Source organism: Micromys minutus, assembly GCF_963924665.1.
Source record: "Micromys minutus genome assembly, chromosome: 17".
Lineage (NCBI taxonomy): Eukaryota > Metazoa > Chordata > Mammalia > Rodentia > Muridae > Micromys > Micromys minutus.
In genome coordinates, this window is record NC_137952.1 from 14,776,515 (window position 1) to 14,797,081 (window position 20,567).

A 20,567-nucleotide genomic window follows, 5' to 3' on the forward strand; every position below is an offset into this window, starting at 1 on the left:
GGAAGGAGGCCACTGCACAGCTGGACCTGCACAGCTGGACCTGCACAGCTGGATCTGCACAGCTGGACCTGCACAAGTGGACCTGCACAGGTGGGCCTGCACAGCTGGACCTGCACAGCTGGACCTGCACACCTGGTTTGCACAGCTGGACCTGCACAGCTGGACCTGCACACCTGGTTTGCACAGCTGGACCTGTCTTTCTTCTCTTTTGTTTGCTGGCCTGATTCTCCAGCTCTACAGCTGTCACTTCCTTTGTGAAGTTCCGAAGCTCTTCCTGTTTTTCTCCTCTCTGGGACAGTCCTTACCAGGTGATATGGAGGCAGCTTCTACCTAGCAACTTCAGAAAAGTTTCGTTTTTATACTTTTGTATTTGTAAAACCAGAAAGGCTTTCATGGTTTGCTGTTACATTGGCAGGAGTCAGTTAATGACCCAGGTATGACACCGGAAACAATGTGACGTTATGAAACATTGTCTCCTTCTTGTGTTGTACTTGAAAGAACATGTTTCCTAAGAGAATCTGAGGCAGATATCTCTTGCACAGATGATTCAGTGAGCATGATTGGTAAATAGTCACAAAAGCAGAGGTTGATCTATCTTCTCAGAGAGACAGCCAGTTGCCAAATTGTTTGCTGGCCCAGCTGTGCTTCTGCCCTCAAGGTGGTATCCAGACAATGTTGCACATCTGGCCGTGGCCAGACTGGAAGAAATGAAGCTTAGCCTGGGCTGGTAGATTTGAGGGATCTGGAGACAGTTTTTAGTGGAACAGCTCTCCTTTGTTGAAGGAAACAAAGGCTATATAAACCTTGGGGAGTGGGTAGGGGTTTGGGGGTGAGTGTACATTATTGGCTGCAGCTGAGGTGCTGGGAATGCTTTATTTACATGGAGAGAAATTCTAGATGCTTGCTGGACATGTCTTTATAGGGAGAGAAGAAGTTTAACATGTAGTTTGGCCACTGGGCTATGTGATTACCTCAAGGGTGGCAGAGGTGGAAGTTGTAAGGCTTCTGTGTGGTAGGGCATGCAGGCCCAGATCAAGGACAAAAACAGTCCCACACTTGCCAGGCTCAGGATATGATTTTCTGGCTTTGGACAGGTCTTGATCTCATTCTTGCTCTGGACTGGTTCCCTCAGTTTTATGGCCACATAGTGGTTTAGTTTTCCTTTTCTTTTTATTAATTATTTTTATTCATTTATGTTTCAAATGTTATTCCCCTTCCCAGTCTCCCCTTCTCAAACTTCCTACTCCATCTCCCCACTTCTTTCCCCCTAAGAGGGTGCTCCTCTACCCCACTATCCACTTCTGCCTCACCCCTTTAGCATCCCTTTTTCCTGGGGCTACAAACTTCCACTGGACCAAGAGCCTCTCCTTCCATTGATGCCAGACTATGTCATCCTCTGCTACATATGTGGCTGGAACCATGGGTCTCTTCATGTGTGCTCAGTGGTTGGTGGTTTAGTCCCTGGGAGCTCTGACGGGTCTGGTTACTTATCAAGAGGAGGAATTTTTTACTGCCATTTTCTTCCTCTTCCCATCCATGGTACTCTTTTCATGCCCTGTGCCCTTCAGGGTGTTGATGAGACATCTCTTATCCAGTTCTCTGCTCCAGATTCCTAGTTAGACTAAAGATGATCAAGTCCTCAGCAACAGGCTAGAACTGAGGGGAAGGCTAACTTCTTTGACTCCGAAAAGGATGGAGATATGCTCTAGGTGAGAAGGGACAGGAACCGGTGAGCCCTCATGAAACTGATTTTGCAAACTCAGTGTATTCTTCATAACAAACTCTCACATATAAACAAATATCTTAACACCACCTAACCTGTGTGTAGTATCTGCTCCTGGAGTAAGAACCACAATCTCTGGGATGAAAAGTTCATGTGCTGTCCAACGAACATTCACATAGTACTTTTCAGAATGCATTTTGTAATTGGAATAGTCTTGCTGAGGATTTGTGAATGAATGAATGAAAAAAATTAGTTCACATTCACCTTGTTCCAATCTCCTTGCTCCATCTCCTGGGTCTGTTGCCTAGCTTAATTTGTATGTGATAATGTTTGAGCTGTCTCATTTGTAGTATTCAAGGTGGGTGATATTATTCTCAATTTACAGGTGAGGTAACAAAGAACACAACAGATGTCCAGTGTTTAGTTAGGATTTATTTTGTTCTGTAGGGTCTTGCAATTTACCTGGAGGAAAATAATATTAACATCCTTATTGTAATAAAAAATAAGGTAATAAAAGAACATGTTATAATAAAACAATTCAAAGTTAAATGTACGCAGATGAGGAGTAACCTGGCTTTAGCAGACTGCGCAGAGACTATGCCCAGCTCTCCCGGTGTTGGCTTCCCATGTAGTCTATGCTCTGCTTTGGCTGGGTTTCTTTAACAAACAGCTCAAGCTCTCCCTGTCCCCCCAGAAGGTTTCTATCTGCCTGGAACACTTCACCTTCTCCCGTGACTCTGGCACATTACTCCTCTTGGTGCCTGAATGTGCCTTTCTTAGACACCCTTCCAGTCTGTGTGAAGGATTCCTTTTTATACCTCACCATCCTTTGTGGAACCTACCTGAAGCCCACGTAAGGAAATGTTTGATGTCTTTGGCAAGGTCTGACAAAGTATCCCAGACTGAATTTCTTTTATTCCACAGTTCATCAGACTCCCCAGTATCTGGGATTCCAGATGTGAGCCACAGCTCTTGGCTTAGAGCATTCTTCTTCATTTTAAAATTTGTGTCCTTAATGTGCTGACATTTTTTTTTACTGCGTGCCAAGTTCGCAGAAAATGTCAGGTCTTATTATTCACTGAACAAAGGAAAGAATAAAAGGTCTACTCGATGTAAGGCATAGGTATATATGAGAAAAGAGTGGGTAAAGAAAGTGTGGTTTTCAATCATCATTAAAGAAGAATTGATGAGCGGGTAGAGAGGAAATGAGATGGGGTCTTAAGGGGTGAAGAATGCCTTACCTCAGTATTTAATTTATAAAATCATTTGCTTTCCTTAGATACATTTGCATACATACTGAGATGGTTTGAAAGGATACTTGGTCCTTAATTAGTAGAATTGTTTTAAGAGGTATGGCGTTCTTGGAGGAGGTGTGTCACGGGGAGTGGGCTTTTGGGTTATAAAAGCCCATGCCAGCCACCTTCTCTCTTCTGCTTGTACATCAGATATAATCTCTCAATTCCTGATCCAGTGACATGCATGTCTGCCTGTTACCATGTTCGCTGCCATGTTGGTAATGGACCATCTCTGAAGCTGTGAGCTCCCTTTACATGGTTTGTCGTGTAAGTTTTCTTGGTTATGGTGCCTCTTTATAGCAATAGAAAAGTAACTACATCTTCCAATTTTTGTGTGACAAAGTTTAACATTCAGAGAAAACAAGCATTTTAACTATACTTTCAAGAGTGCCTCATTTTAGACAACCTCAGAGGAAATATTTAATGTTGTTGGTTTATGTTTTAATTTGTATGGGAAATTTTGCTTATTGTTGAAACCTTAATCAATCAAAAAATGTTGGTGTTTGTCTGTATTAGTCAGAGTTTTATAGAGTAACCAAAGGTATAGAACTAATCTCTGCCTATATATAGATAAAGGGGATTTACTAAAATGACTTACAGACTGTATTGTAGCCATTCTAGCAATGGTTGGCTATGAACAGAAAAGTCCAAGAATCCAGAAGTTGCTTGGTACATGGGGTTGGTATGTCAGCTGGTCTTCAGCACGCGCTGGGATCCTGGAGTCACAGGATCTCAAGCCAGTGAAGGAGTAGACTTGCCAGCCAGGGGACAGTAAGCAGGCAGAGAGAAAGCGTTTCTTTCTTCCATGTCCTTTCATGAGGCTTCCAGCAGAACTAGAACACATGCTCACGGCTTCCCACCCAATGATCTAGGTTAGAAGTGGACTCTCCGATCTCAAAGTAAGCAAAACATTGTCACTGGTGTGCCTTCCACTTTCGGATTTTAGTAAGTTCCAGATGTAGTCAAATTGACAAACCGAGAATGGCCATCAGACCATCTCACCCTTGAGCCCTAGCTTAACATGGTTCTGTTAGGCTAAGCCTAACAGAATAACTGAGGTAAATTTTGTTTCTGATGGGATTCAATTTTAAGATTTGAGTTTTTATTTCTAATTTGTGTGTGTGCATGTGTGTGCATGTGTGTGAATGTGTGCTTGTGAATGTGTGTGTGAATATGAACCTCTCAGTGCGCGTGCCCAGGGAAACCAGAAGAGAACACTGAATACCATGGTGCTGGATGTATAGACAATTGTGAGTGCTGGGAGTGGAATTTGGATCCTTGGTAACACCAGAATGCACTCTTAGCAGTATAACTCTCCATCTCTTCAACAGAAGCTTGTGTTTGTTTGTTTTCACAGACTCTCATGGGAGGCAATAATTAATTCGAATCAGATAGCTACTTTTTACATGAATAGCAGTTCTTACTTTTTTCAAGTATCATTCTTTTAGGTAAGAAGGACTAGCATTGTACTTGATAAAAAAAAAAAAAAACTTACAAATACTTCAAAAGCAAGCCTCTGCATGCCACAACTCCCAGGAGCAACCATAGTTATTAGTCCTTCTGCACCTTTCTCGGAATGTCATGTCTATAGACAAGTTTCTAACACTGGTGCCTCCTCTTCTGCCTCTCTTTCCTGTAGCCCACATGCTCTCTCCTCATTGTCTTCTTCCTTTCCCAGTAGTTGGAGCAGGGCACATACTATATGGTGCCCTATTAACAAAGTGTGAAGAAGTATCACACAATTTATATATCTACTTCTAGCATACGGACACATCATGATCTTATTTAACCATTTCTATGACAATAGACATTTGTGTGTGTGTGTTTTTTAAGTCTTTGGTTATTACAGACAATGCTGTGATGAGTATTTCTGCATTTTGGAACTTCGTATGAGCGTGTCTGTATGCGTTCCCATGTTAGTTACAAAAGAACCAAATGGCTTCAGACAAGACATGAGAGTCTGTTTATCCAACCATTGGTGATTAGATGGAGCATCAATGCTTTTAAATGTCAGATTATTAGAGAAATATTTTAATGGTTTGGCAACCTCATTAGTTTTCAGTCTGTACTTCTCATCACAAAAAATGTCAAATATATTTAAGACATTTAAATTCTACTTCTTGTAGTTTTTGGATCCTTTGGGGATTCTCTGTTATGCTGGTAGTGCTGTATTTCACTACTACCTGACACTATGTGTGTGTGTATGTGTGTATATATATATGTACATATATGTACACACTACATATATATATAGATACTATCTATATATAGACACTATATACAGAGACACCATATATATATAGACACTACATATATATAGCCACTATATATATAGACACCATATATAGACATCATATATATAGACACCATATATATAGATACTGTATATATAGACACTACATAGACACCATATATATAGACACTATATATATAGGCACTATATATATAGATACTACATATATATAAACACTATATATAGACTCTCTCTCTATATAGACTCTCTCTATATATAGACTCTCTCTATACATAGAGACTATATATATAGACACCATATATATAGACACTACATATATATATAGACACTATATATAGACACCATATATAGACATTACATATATAGACACTATATATAGACACTACATATATAGACACCATATATAGACACTATATATAGACACCATATATATAGACACTATATATAGATACTACATATATATAGACACTATATACAGACACTATATATAGATACCATATATATATAGACACTATATATATAGACACCATATATAGATACAATATATAAACACTATATATAGATACTACACATATATAGACACTATATACAGACACTATATATAGATACCATATATATAGACACTATATATATAGACACCATATATAGATACAATATATAGACACTACATAGACACCATATATATAGACACTATATATATAGACACTACATATATAGACACTACATATATAGACACCATATATATATATATAGACACTACATAGATATAGACACTACATATATAGACACTATATATAGACACCATATATATATAGACACTATATATAGACACCATATACATATAGACACTATATATAGACACCATATACATATAGATACTATATATAGACACCATATATAGACACTATATATAGACACTATATATATAGACAGCATATATGTAGACACCATATATATATATATATACTCGACACTATACACACACAAAGAGAGACTGTGTTCTCATGTGTACTGTGGATCAAGTTTAATTTCTCCCAAGTGTACTATTGACTTTAATGCTAGAATAACACTTAACATAGGACTATGAAAATGGGTCCTTGAGAAAAGAGCGTGCAAAGCAAGTCCGAGGACCTAACTTCAAACCCTCTGAACCCACTGAAAATAGGCAGGTAGCCTACGTCAAAAATACAAGCATTCTTTGATGAGATGGCACACAAATACAAGAAAGTCCTTAGAAACAGGAGACTTACCTAGATAGCAAAGAGACTCTATCTCAAAGTGCAAAATGACAACCTCAGTGTTTGACAAGTGGGCTGTGGAGCACACACCTGAGCTCATACACACAAGTGCACACGAACATACATAAACAGAAATATTAAAATAGTCTTGGCTTCAGTTAATCTGTTCAGTGCAACACAAGCGTTGAGTGGATTTACACAGTTAATGTGTTTTTCATGGCCATTCACTTATTAGCATGCCGCAGGGTTGTGGAATAGTGTTAAATCAGCCCAATATCCCACGTCTAACAAGCGATGTTGCCTACTGACTACTGTGCTGGCTCTTAAGATAGGTACTTAAAAGTGGTTATTTTTTACAGTTTATTTTATTTGGGAACCAGAGTCATTTAGACATGAATTTTTTGATAGAGTACTAATTTGTCATAATTATCAATAGACACTAAAGCAGAAAAGATTCACCTTAACATGTACAAATTTGAAATAAGGTAGAAACTGTGTAGTGTCCCAGGATGTGTGATGCAGGTGTAATGAGTCAATTCTACTAAAAATGTATAAAACAGCCTCATTGAGGGAAATGGGAGAAAGGATGTAACTTATGTAACTAGAAATAAGTGATATTTATAGAAGCAATTCCCAGGGAAACTACACCTAAGCATGTGTTCTGATGATGAGGCACACTTACCAAGTGATGGGGTAATAATTCAGTAGCACAATATGTGAATGGGGGGGGGGCTAGAACTTAGGGTTCTTTTTTATTGGATATCCTCTGTATTTACATTTCAGATGTTATCCCCTTTTCCCCAATCCCATCTCACTCCCTCCCATTGCCTCCGTGAAGATGCTCCCTCTCCCAACCACCCTCTTCCACCTCAGCACCTTGGTGTTCCCCTACACTGGGATAAATGAGCCTTTACTGGATAAAAGACCTCCCCTCCCATTGATGCCAGACAATGCTATCCTCTGCTACATATGCAACTGGAGCCATGGGTCTCCCCATGTGAACTCATTGGTTGGTGTTTTAGTGCCTGGGAGCTGTGGAGGGCTTGGTTAGTTGATAATTTTGTTCTTCCCTTGGGGTTGCAGACCCTGTGAGCTCCTTGAGTTCCTTTCTCTAGTTCCTTCATTGGGGTCCCCGTGTTCAGTCCAATGGTTAGCTGCAAGCATCTTCCTCTGTATCAGTATGGCTCTGGCAGAGCCTCTGAGGAGGTATCCATATTAGATTCCTGCCAATAAGTACTACTTGGCATCAGCAGTAGTGCTTGTGTTTAGTGGTTGCATATGGGATGGATTCCTAGTGAGGCAGTTTCTGGATGATTTTTTTCTCCAATCCCTGCTCCTCTATTTGTTCTTTTATTTCCTCCCATGATTGTTTTGAACTCCTTTCTAAGAAGGACTGAGGCATCCACCTTCTGGTCTTTTTTCTCTTTGAGCTTCATAATTTCTGTGAATTGTTTCTTGGGTATTCTGGGCTTTTGGGGTTAGTATCTGCTTCTCGATGAGTACATACCATGAGTGTTCTTTTGTGACTGGGTTACCTCACTCAGGAGGATAGCTTCAAGTTCAATCTATTTGCCAGGAATTTCATGGAGTCATTGTTTTTAATAGCTGAGTAGTAATCCATTGTGTAAATGTACCACAATTTCTGTATCCATTCCTTTGTTGATGGGCAGCTGGGTTCTTTCCAGCTTCTGGCTATTATAAGTAAGGCTGCTATGAACATGGTGGAGCATGTGTCCTTGTTAGATGTTGGAGCTTCTTTTGGGTAAATGCCCAGGAGGGGTATAGCTGGGTCCTCAGGTAGTACTATGTCCAATTTTCTGAGAAACCAACAAACTGATTTCCAGAGTGGTTGTACCAGCTTATAACCCTACCAACAGTGGAGGACTGTTCCTCTTTCTCCACATCCTAGCCAGTATCTGCTGTCACTTGAGTTTTTGATCTTAGCCATTCTTACTGGTGTGAGGTATAATCTCAGGGTTGTTTTGATTTGCATTTACCTGATGATTAAGGATGTTGAACATTTCTTTAGGTGTTTCTTAGCCTTTCAATATTAGAAGTTAGGATTTTTATGGTTGAAGGGAGAACTTGCCAGCAAGCAAGAGGACAAGTATAGAATGACTCATTAATTAGAGTTGAACACATTAGTTTGAACTCATAATAAGCCTAGTATAAACACAGGGCTAAGTTAAAATACATGTATGAACCTGTGTTCTAAACATGAATGCTTTTGCTTTCTCTGTCAGATGAGATGACCTAGAAATACCATCCCTCATGTACAAATCTTGTTTTTAAACTACAGTTTAAACTACAGTTTCTAATAAAAGGAAGACTCTGTGGAAAAATTGGAGATTGGGCAGCAAATCTTCAGGTAAGTGTCTAAAACCTAGAAACAGACAAAGCCATAAGTATATGAAATGACTGCATAAGCAAACAAGGAGGAATGGGCAAAATGAGAAAATCTATAGTTAGGGCTTCCTCATAGAAGTGAGCTACACTGCTAAGTTTTCTTTCTAGAGTATGTATGAGGCTGGAAAGATGGCTCGTCAGGTAAGAATACTGGCTGCTCCTCCAGAGGCCCCAAGTTTTGTGCCCACAACTGTTGGTAACTCTAGTTACAGGGGTCAAACAACCTCCTCTGACCCCTTCCGCACCAGGCGCAGATGAGGTGCACACACATATGTGCAGGCAAACACAAAATACATAAAATAAATAGGTAAAATAAAAAGTCACATATAGTATAGAATGTGGAAAATGTAGCCATGTGTTGGGAAAGCTGGCCAAACCCTGCCTTTGATAGCTCATATGCCATGTTGATGGCACATCCACTTAGAGGGGTGTGACAGAGGTAGCTCTTTAGTTTCTGAGATCCGTATTCCAGCTACATCAGAAGGAACAAATAACCAAATCTTCCAAACTGTGGGTTAGTTTATAAAATACTTGACCAATAACCTCAAAACTGTCAAGATTGTAAAGGAAAAAAAATAGGTCGGAGAAACCATAACAACCAAGACATATCCCAATGAGATACCCCAAATGTAATGTATCTGATGGGGTTAGGAACATAGAGACATATAGACTCTGGGTGAATCCAAGGAACTCAGGAATAAAGTATCAATAGTGGCTTATGAATTATAATAATTGCACCTTAATACTGTATCACACAATAATAGAGAGGCCAAAATGTCTGTCTTGAGAGGCCCCACCGATGTCTGCGAATCTGTAATCACCTTTCCCTAAGTATTTCTGTGTCTCTTAATGGCTCCTGCTTACATTAAAACTACTTTGTAGTAAACTTCAACGTTACTTATTCAAAAATAATAGGAGAAACTAGAATTGGGCATATGGGGATGCTGTAGTATGTCTTTAAAATCCTTTTGTAAACCAAAATCTGTTTTAATTCCTAAGTGATTTTAAAGCTAAAAACTAAACAAAAAAGTACTTGTGTACCACATGCCCATACTTTGGGTTTTGGGAGACAGAGGCAGGAAGGTTGCTGAGTGTTTGAGGCCAGCCTCGTTCACATAGCAAGTTCCAGGCAGGGCAGGATTACAGTATCAATGCTGTTTACTTCCATCACAGTGAAGTCGATCCGTGATTACAGGGACACCGAACCTCTGCACGGAGCCCTTCAGAAGTAAGAGGCAAACCCACTTATACCTCCGTGGTAAGGTCTTCTGGTTTTATGTCTAAGTACACTTCCGAATTTTCATGAACAAGTCAAATAGAGGTATTGGACATGAGGACAAACTTTGCCCTTTCCTCAGACTTCTCTTCCTCAGCTGCTCTGACCAGCTGTCCATTGCTACATCACCACAGTGGTTGGCACTGCATTTATAGGATGCACACACAGAAGAAGTGCTACACTAAAGGACTGTTATTTTCGAACACACCTCCTGGCAGAAAGGGAGTACTCCCCAGATGAGGGAGGATCTTTGTATGGAACTCTTGCTCACAGATTGGAAAGCTAAACAGGAAGCTTAAGGCAATACCTCCTGTGCCTATGTGTGTCTGTTTATAATATTCCTATGCGTCTGTGTATCTGGTTATAATATTTCAGTGCCAATGTGTGCTTGGTTATTTGAAGCTTCAGCTGGTTTTAGGTGCTGAAGATTTCTTATAAATCATAATACGGTGTCCGAAAACAAGCTAGATAAACACACAAGCTTTCAGAACTGTAGCCAAATTAAACATATGCTCCCGTTTGCATGTTTGGCTTCTGTATGAGCTTGTACGTGTAGTGCCAGCTTCAAGGTCTCTGTTGCTTATTTTCAATGCTCTAAGGGATTTGTGAGCAAATCCTAAGTGTATTTTAATAAGTATCTACTGCTGCAGAAGCCAATTAAACATCTGTGGACACTGTTTAAACAACGCATTATACTAGTGTACAACAATGTAGAATTAACATTTGTGCTGGGATTGGGAGTTAGGAAAAAAAAAATAAATGGACAGAAATCCCAAACTCAGAAATTCTCACACTTTTTAATATGAGACAAGTCTTTGTTCATGGCTTCCATTTGCCTGTTTATACACTTCCATTCATAAGCTGTTATGTGTTTGTACTAATAAAGCATCTTGTGTGGCTTTTACTTGGCTCACAGCTGAGATCCCAAGTAAAACGTGGCCATGAATGACTTTTGACTTAAACGCGGCTCCTGGGTGAACCCAGCACTGGGCACTGAAGCCACAGAATCGTTAGCCAGTGGAAGTTCCACGGCAGACCAGCGTGGTACAGTCCGGACCCGGGCTGAAGGCTGGTTGTAGCTTGTTTGATGCAGCGCTGTCCATGCTTTGGATTGTTATTCTGTAAATGGAGATGCCAGTTTTACATGATGTGGTATGTTTATGAGTGTCCTTAGGCATTTAAGACACATGAGATCAGTTTACCTCACACAGGTTGATATTCTTGGGAAGAAAACAGTGTTTAGGAAAACCCCTGGGAAATTTATCGGCGGCTTCGATTCATGGCGGTCTCGTAACTGTCTTTAGATGAACCCAACACGCAGATGACTAAGACTGTATCGGTGACGTGGGATCCTGCGCAGTTAATGATTTAGAAGGTGCAGAAGTGAGCATGGCTGCCCGAATCAGACCTGGGGAGAGCGGAGCAAGATGCGTATTTGAGTAACAAATAAAATAATTGTAGGTGAAACCTTTTCCCAACCAAATCTTAATTATTTAAGCTATCCATGTCTAGAAGTAGGAATTAAACTGAGCTGTCTCCTTAGCGCTAGTTATGACAGTCGCTCTAAATAGTTATTATGTATACCCCACTGAAAATGTCTATATGCTACAAATAAGAGTTGAGCCAGCTCTGAGCAAGTCACCACAACCAACCCTTTAGCTATAATTACCAAAATATCCTGTTCAAGGCTTAGAGTCATAGAACTGTGAGTATTTATAGCAGTATGTTTCAGGCAAATTCAAAATTATTATTCTTTTGTCATAAATAGCAAGTCATCAAAAATTATTCTTACAAAATTATAGCTTCTTCACTTAATAATGTCAACGAATCACAGTTCAACAGTTACCTGTTGTATATGCTAAAACATGAAATTCATTATTTCCTTTTTAGAAAATATACTCCTATTTGCTAAAAGGACTTTATTAATTGTGGCATCCTGAATTATCTCATTTAAATCCTGGTCTCCAACACACTGCAGTTTATTGCCCGGATGGAGTAGGAGAGCGCGCGGCCTTTTGCGAAGGTAGAGTTGAAGTTTCATCTGCAGGGAGGATGGACCACAGGGAGGTGGCATTATGAAGCAGAGGTTGAGAAAAACATCAGCAGTGCTACTTGTAGGGAAGATGTTTGCCAACAGAGAATTTGTTCACTCACACGGTGCATCAGGGCGAAGTCCTTTGAAGTCAGAGGCCACTGCTTGTGCATGACTTCTGGAAAGAAAGCCAGCTTTTTAGTCAAAAAAGCAATCCGGTGTGGTGTATCGATCTGGCAACATCACAGCTGCCTCTAATAAGCGGAGTGGAAGGGCCGCCTCTATGGGGCTGGAATTACTTTTCGATTGCCGGGGCCACAGTGTTGGTACTCTTATTTTGCTGTGCCACCTTTTCTGATCAATACCGCATCACCCAGCAGATAGTAATTAGGTTTCAGAGAGCCGTTCAACAAAGATCTGTGTTGACTGCGATACACAGAGCCAAGGGAAAGGTCACGCAGAATCAGCAGCCAACTAAAAGGTGATGGGTAAAGAAAAGACCCCTTGCCTGAGAAGTACTTAGCTCTTTTTTAATTACTGTAATTTTCCACAAAAGTCAGAGACTGAGATGATGAAGTGAAGCACTTCCCTCCCCGCTGTTCCTGATGAGGCTTGATAGGCCTCGAAATTACGCATTGACTCCCCGTTTGATTTCTCCCAGTGTTTAGTGCTAATAACCTGTAGGCCTCTTTTTTTTCTTTGTACCTCTCAGTCCTGGTGTCACTGCCGTAATTACACTGTGTGAAATCTGTACTGCAATCACAGCTGCCAACTTACAGCCTCACAGGCTGGGTCAGGCTGCCGATGGCAAGGAAGAAAAAAGGGAAGGGGGAAGAGAGCTAATCGCTAAGAAAGAAGGAAGGATCTGGGGTGGGGTGGGGGGAAACCATTTCTGCCATGTTGTAATGAATTCTAATAGAATCTCTTCATTTGCGACCTGTGTACAAACAGAATGAGTTTCCAGACACCGGCGGATGGTACCTGTTCTCCTTCCTTGCATCAAACCGCTATAGAAATAAAATGAAGCAAGTGACAGATAGAAATGCAGACATTAGCATCCGTGGCGATTTGTCAGTGCAGGGGCCCAGGTGACCTGCAAAACACTGAGGAATTCTATGAGGGGGATTACAACATGTTTTACAGCCGGGTTTGATACATTTTCCCACATGGGACTTAGCAGAGAACGTCCAGGAGGAACCCTGCTGCTGAAATCAGGACCGAGGCCAACTTGGATCTTTCTCCATCCGGAAGTCGGGCTCTCCGGTTAGAAGCAACAGCAATAACAAACACAATGGGTTCTAGAAAACTCTAGACAGAATTATAGTTCTCCAAAGCAATGGAGCAGACTTCTCAATTAAAGGATCAAGGCAAAGTCCAATGATGCAGCCAAACCAGACCCGGAGGACATGGAATGGCGCATGGCGGTTGGGTTACTTCATCCTGACCGGCAGACTTAAGTACGTGGATTTTATACAGTGTGACCAGTCTTGGAGACTTTACTCATGAAAGGATTCATGTTCACTTCATGTCATGAGCTTCAGCGGTCAAGTGCTCAGAACCACGTATTTTAGCTCTTACATGAAGAAAACCGCAGGTTTTCTCGAGAGGAAGGCGACAGTGAAATAAATCACAGACACATAATACCTATGTTAATATCATAACTCAACGAGTTGATGAAGACAACATGTCATTGTCGCGTCCACAAGTCCAATAATTGAGGCTGACACCGAAGGCACGGTAGAAGCTTAGGTAGAAATGTGTGTTGTTAGGAACAAGAATCAGGGAACATGCTTATCCCACACATTCATGCCACCCGCTCAGCTAACCTGTTGATAGTTTCTGTTGCAAGGGTCTACCCTTGAAACTTTGTTTTAGAGCCCAAATAATTCCTTCCTCTTGCCGGCTCATTTATCAAGTCTGTCTGATGTTCCTGTTACTGAAGAACAGGAAATTTTTTTCCTGCCCTTACAAACTCACACGCTCTTTCCTGAAGCAGGAGAGCTGGCTGTCCCTGCAGCCTCACACCTGCCGCCTGTATTGGGAATAATAGCTCCTTTCTCAGTCACCGAGACTCGATGACCGATGACCTCCGATAGACAGACACACTTTCCAAACACAGACTTTGTGTTGGAAGGCAGAGGTGGGAGTTTGATAGTAGAGGGTGAAGTATGGAGCTGGAGACATCCTGTCATGATTCCTCTGAGCCTGGAAACCTGTCAGGGGCAGGAGCACACATCCAAATACCGTGTGAGCATCTGCCCTGCCCTTGAAATCTCCTGGGTGGGCAGCACTGTAGCCTTTGAATCCCAAGTGAATGAATGGGAATGGAGTAAGCCTGGTTGGAGGAAACAGCTAGTTTGGTAAGTCGTCAGTTCATACATTTTTGTGTTTTGTTCAACACAACACTTTTATTGATTCTCTGGGAATTTCACATCATGCAGCACGGTCACATTCACTTCCCAGTCCACCCATACCCACCTTGTGACCGCCCCTCCAGAAAAAGTAAAAATAAAAATAAGAATAAAAAAATAAAAATAAGTATGTCCAATTCGTGTTAACTGTCATTCGCTGTGCCGCCTGCAGGGTGGGGCGGGCCTTTTACTTGTAGTTTTGACCACGTGGTCATTTGAATGGAACCAGGTCAAAATATCAGCTTTGCTTCATTAACTCTTCAATAATGAAAACACTGGCATGTGCTCCATAGCTTGTAATGAGCTTTTCTTCTGGCCTCTGTTTCCTCAGTTGATTTTCTTTCTAGTCCCTGGGATAGGACTTGTTTTAATTGGGAAACATCTGCATTAATTGTGAAAACAATATTGGGATAGACCACAGGTAATGCTTAGGAAAGCGAGTTGTTTTGGGTTAATTTGAAACAGTTTAACACTGAGCAGAAACACACATGGTGCAGCACTTTAGGGCCTGAGGCAAGTCAGTGAGTTTTAGACCAGTGTGTGCTATATAGAGATCAGGCCGGCCTGGGCTCCACAGCCAGACCCTCCCCACGCCAAAATCACCACCAGGAACAAGATACACTCCAGACACATACTACAGAAAACTTTCCAGTTATGTAATTTCTGTGATCCTAAGGTGTTTTAGCTAAAGTGTGAAACAAATTAGCATTATTAACTTTATTTCACTTGGTATGCGTTTTGAATAGTAAAAAGTGGCATTTTAGACATCCTAAAAATATTCATAATGTGAGTTTTCAGTGTTTCATATTCTTTCCTGTTGAACTGTCTGAATCTGAATTCTGTGCTCTTTCTAGTGGGTTTATAGAAAGTTGAAATGGGTCCCTACAGTCAAACTGGAATGGACAAAGAATAGAATGTTAATTACTGAGGGTTGGTCTCTAATTGGGTGAAAAGACAAAACTTCATCAAGACAGGCAAAGCTAGTTCAAGAGCCTTGTTACCCAGTAGGTGACCCCAGTCAGCAGTGTACTCAGCATTCTGGTAGACTTTTTTGTGTTCTCACTAGAAAAAAAATGTAAGTATATGAAGTAATGGAGTGATTTAGCCATCCCATAATGTGTACATATGTCAAAGCATCATATTCTACATTTTATATAACTTGTAAATATTAAATGTTTATATTAAGTGTTTCACAGAATATGTTACAGCTGCTCTTATGATAAATACTGTAATGTTAGGTATTGTAAATGGAATTTTTGTTTTTCTTGCTCTGTTTTGGCACTAGTGACTGAGTCAGAGCGCATGCGTCCTATGTTCACACTGTATCACTGAGCTACGTGCCCAGCCCAAGGTTGTCTGTCTCTAACTACGGTTCTGTGGCCTGAAGCTTAATTTTTGTTTTGAAATCATCATCACTAAGCTTCTAAGGTATTTTTGAAGAAGTCTTCTCCAAGTGGAGTCTGCTCATCAGACACTCACACCTGCTACTGCCTACAGCATCGGAACTGCAGTTCCTTCTGTGTTCATTGACTCTTCCAAATCACTGTATTTGTCAAAGTGTGAATGTCTTATTTTGTGTGGAGGCTTTCCCATGTTTGAAATACATCAAGATTTTCTTCTCTTTGTACTGCATAGTAATCCATGGCGCCTGTCTCCCATGCTTTGTGTCCATTGGTGTACCAAAAGATGCCTGAGATGTTTCCAGAGTTCCTCTTTTGTAGGTAGCAGCAATCATTGTGTATGATTCTCCTTGTTGTTCTTACTTTTAGTGTGTGTATATGTGTGTGTCTCTCACTTCCTTCTCTCTGTGAGAGAGGATGTATAGATATGGAGAGATAGATAGATGATAGATAGATGGATGGATGGATGGATGGATGGATAGATGGATAGATATTATTGTTTAAAATATTATTGAATTGTCTTAACTGATAAACATATTTTACAAGACAGGAATGCAGACATGATTGTTTTAGCATGACCTGTTATTGCTCATTGTTTATCATAAGGTAGTTTAGTTAATAGTATTTAGTATCTTGACTTGAAAGTCTTGCAAATGGTTGTGCCATCTGTGAAGAGAACAGCTCAGAAACAGTGAAAAAAGGAATAGTTCAGAGAGCAGAAATGTATAGGAACCATGGCTAGGTATACAGATTTATTCACTTCTTAAAAATACTTAGCCACACCTAGAAACAAGAAAACGTAACCTTGAGTTTTGTATTTTTTTTCTAAAAATTCTGGACTTTTGTAGTATGCTGAGCCACTCTGGCCTGACTACATTTCTGAAGCCAAGTAGAAGCTCTCAGCTCTGCCTTCCACAGAACTTAAACTCTCTACTGAAACAGCTGCTAGGTAGTGCACCTGTCCACTCATGCCCGGTCCCTGCACACACCCATCCTCTAGAGCTGCACTGAGGTTGACATGTGATTAGTCAAGATTCCAGGATAAAATGTTTCACGAATTAAATATTTTTTTTTACTTTGAAAAGAAAGAAAACAAAACTAAATAACTACGTTTTGCGTTAATCACATGTTTAAATGTTTTCCATAAATAAAATAAGTTTAAACATTTTAAATAACAACAACAAATTTACAGTACTAAGATCAAACCCAGGTCTCTTACAGTTAACTCTTTGAGTAAGCTCAGCAGGTATGTTGTGAGACCATGTGCTACTTCTTTTTTTTTTTTCTTGTTTCTTTTGGGGGGTTACATTTAACATGCTATCTTCTAAGTTTCTGCTCTTCCCTCCCTTTCCCCCTGCTTCTGTGAGGATGCTTCCCTTCCCACCCACCCACTCCCTGGCATTCCCCTACAATAGGGAAAGAGCCTTTACAGGACCAAGGTCTGTCCCTCCCACTGATGCCAGATAAGGCCATCCTCTGCTTCATATGCAGCTGGAGCCATGGGTCCCTCCATATGTTGGTTGGTGGTATAGTTCCTGGGAGCTCTGGTGGGTCTGGTTGGTTGATAATGTTGTTGTTCCTATGGGGTTGCAAACCCCTCAGCTCCTTCAGTCCTTTCTCTAACTGGCCTCCTGTTCAGTGCAATCAGAAATCATTTTATTAGTTTCACAACTAAGTATTTGTAACTGATTTGATGCAACATTAGCTTTGAACTTCAGTTAGGTAAAATATTACCCTTTGAAAGGAATCTCATTCTAATTAGTTGAACTGAATGGCAGGTACTGCTTTCAAAATTTTATAGTTGACTTTTGTTAAAATCTATACTTTTTTCTCTTTTCTCAGGTTCCTACTTTTATCCTCAATTTTATTTTATTTTTTGTGTGTGCAAAATTTGCACGTTTCCTGTGTTTTTCTATGGAAACAGGGATCCAGGAAGACAAGCTTTGGGATGATATAAAATAGTGAAGGTGTTTATTCATGAGTACAGTAGACAAGGATTCTCGATCTCAGCTCATCTCCTCTTATTTGTCTTGCCTGTAATTGGCAGTGACGATTCCTTGTTTAGTTACCATGAGGAGTGAGCACTATCCTGTTTGAGATGGTTTGTGGTAACATCAGACTCAGTACATCATTTCCACTGTGGCTCTGACTTAGGTAACTCTCCTTATTCTCATCATGCTGCTATGACTTGTATGCCTGTCTACCTCGGAGGAGAGGAAGCTCTGTGAGGGCTTGGTGGTCACTATTCCATAGGGTTAAACATGATACGTGCTCAACAGGCATTTGTGAATGACATCAGATATGCAAATATGGCACAGAATACCATGAGAACTGGAGATTTGTGACTGTAAGGATCAGGCTATACTTGGCCTGATGCAATGATTTTTTTTATTAGTCACTTTATTTATTTACATTTCAAATGACACATTCATTCTGCTAAAGGCTGATCTAACAACCTGGCTCAGTTAATTCAGATGCACAGGGAAGGCTTTGTTAAGTTATATGTGTCTGTGTCCAGGGCTAGAAACAAGTCAGAGCTGGCTACTTGGAGGATATAAACCAGAGTTTTCTCTCCTTAGCCTTCTCTCTCTCTTTCTCCATCTCTCCCTCCCTCATCCCCCTTCTTTCATGTTTGCAGTATTTAAACATTTGGTCCCAAGTTGGTGGCTGTTTGTGGAGAGATTAGGAGGACATATTTGCTGGAGAAAGTATGTCACTGGTTGTGGGCTTTGAGTTATTAAAAGAGTCATAGTTTTTTCTGTTTCTAGTTTGTTGATTGAGATGTGAGCTCTCAGCTGCTGCCACGATCTCTGTTGTGACTGGTGATGGGGTTCCGTCACTCTAGAACCATAAGCCCGAGTAAGCTCTTCTTTCTATAGCTTTCCTTGGTTGCCATGTTTTTCAGCAGCAGCAGCAGCAGCAGCAGCAGCAGCATACTATAATCCTTCTCCTTAGGGCCCCAGGGCACATCAGTAACCCAGAACATTAGTGTCTCTGCAGGCTGTTTGATCTGGTACTTGTTGGCCTTGATGTGCACACTGAATGCGAATGTTTCGTCTTCTGCCTTCACGGTCAATGCAGTGTCCATGAGAACCTGGATGATGGCGCAGCAGCCCAGCTTTTCTCTCTTGGGCCTTAAGTGTTTGGGCTGCTTCCAGAGTCATAGCAGTGTGATCCACCAGACTTCTGGATCTTCTCTATGTGCGCAGGGCTTTCATTATCTCCTTGACCAGGAAAACATTTGCCTTGGTTTTGGCTTCCTAACTAAACTACTGAGCCACCTGTCTGGTCCCCAAGAAGGATCCTGGAGCATCCCAAGTTTGCTCACTCCTGAGTAAAGTGGTGTGTCCACAGCTAAGCAGTTACATGACCTGTCATGGCTGAGTCAAGTCTACAGTTCTGGTGGCTGGGTGTTTCATGATTTTTCATCTGTCAGTCAGGACCAAATGAAGTGGGAAACAGATCAGGAACTTCAATCACTAGAAAGAAGTGCAGTGGTGTCTTCAGTGATAAAGCCCTTCACTTTCAATGATGAGGACCCACATTCACAGCCCTGCACCCGCATAAATGTGGGCTGGCATGGTTAGCAGCCTGTAACCAGAGCACTTGAGAGGCAGAGACAAGTGGATTCCCAAGCAAGTCAGCTAGGCTCAAAATAAGAAAGACTAGAGGAAGACATCCAGACTTGACCCTTGGCCTCTATATATACATGTACCAAGCACAAATACATACTCTGTATCCACATGCATGTGAACACACACACACAGACACACACACACATAGTCACAGAAACACACACACATACAGAGACACACACAGACACAGACAAACACAGACACACACAAACACACACACAGAGACACACACAGATACACACACAGACACACACAGACACAGACTCAACACACACACAGACACACACACAGTCACAGAAACATACACACATACAGAGACACACACAGACACACACAGACACAGACAGACACAGACACAACACACAGACACACACACACAGAGGATGTGAGAACAGAAGAGACTCTATAGGCACAGTACAAAGAGGTTAATACACAGAATAAATAGCTCCAATAAGCACATGGGCCAATAGGCTAAAGTATTGAATACTTGCTTCTGCTAATACAAAGGAGACAGCAAGGTGGCTCACAAAAGGTAAGTGGAAAGAAAGGAGAGAAAGAACTTCATTAAAGAAATGAAGTTTTCCCCCAAAATTACTGTTCCCCAAATCATTTGCTATCCCAGCTTAGTTATGTCCTGCTCAGACGTCCTGGTCCAGGAAACAGAAAACACGGCACCCTTACAAAGAGCAGCAGTTTGTGCGGAGCTCAAGCGTTCCATCAGAATGGTTCTCTTTTTGAAGCATGGCTGTGCTCTGGCCTTCCTGAGGGATCTGTGGGTGTGGAAGACTTGAAGCATGAAATAACAATATGTGTATGTGTGTGCGTGTGTGATTGCGTGTGATTCTCTTCTGCCACTTTCCTACGAGGCCCGGTTTGTTCTGTAGAGACAGAGCCACT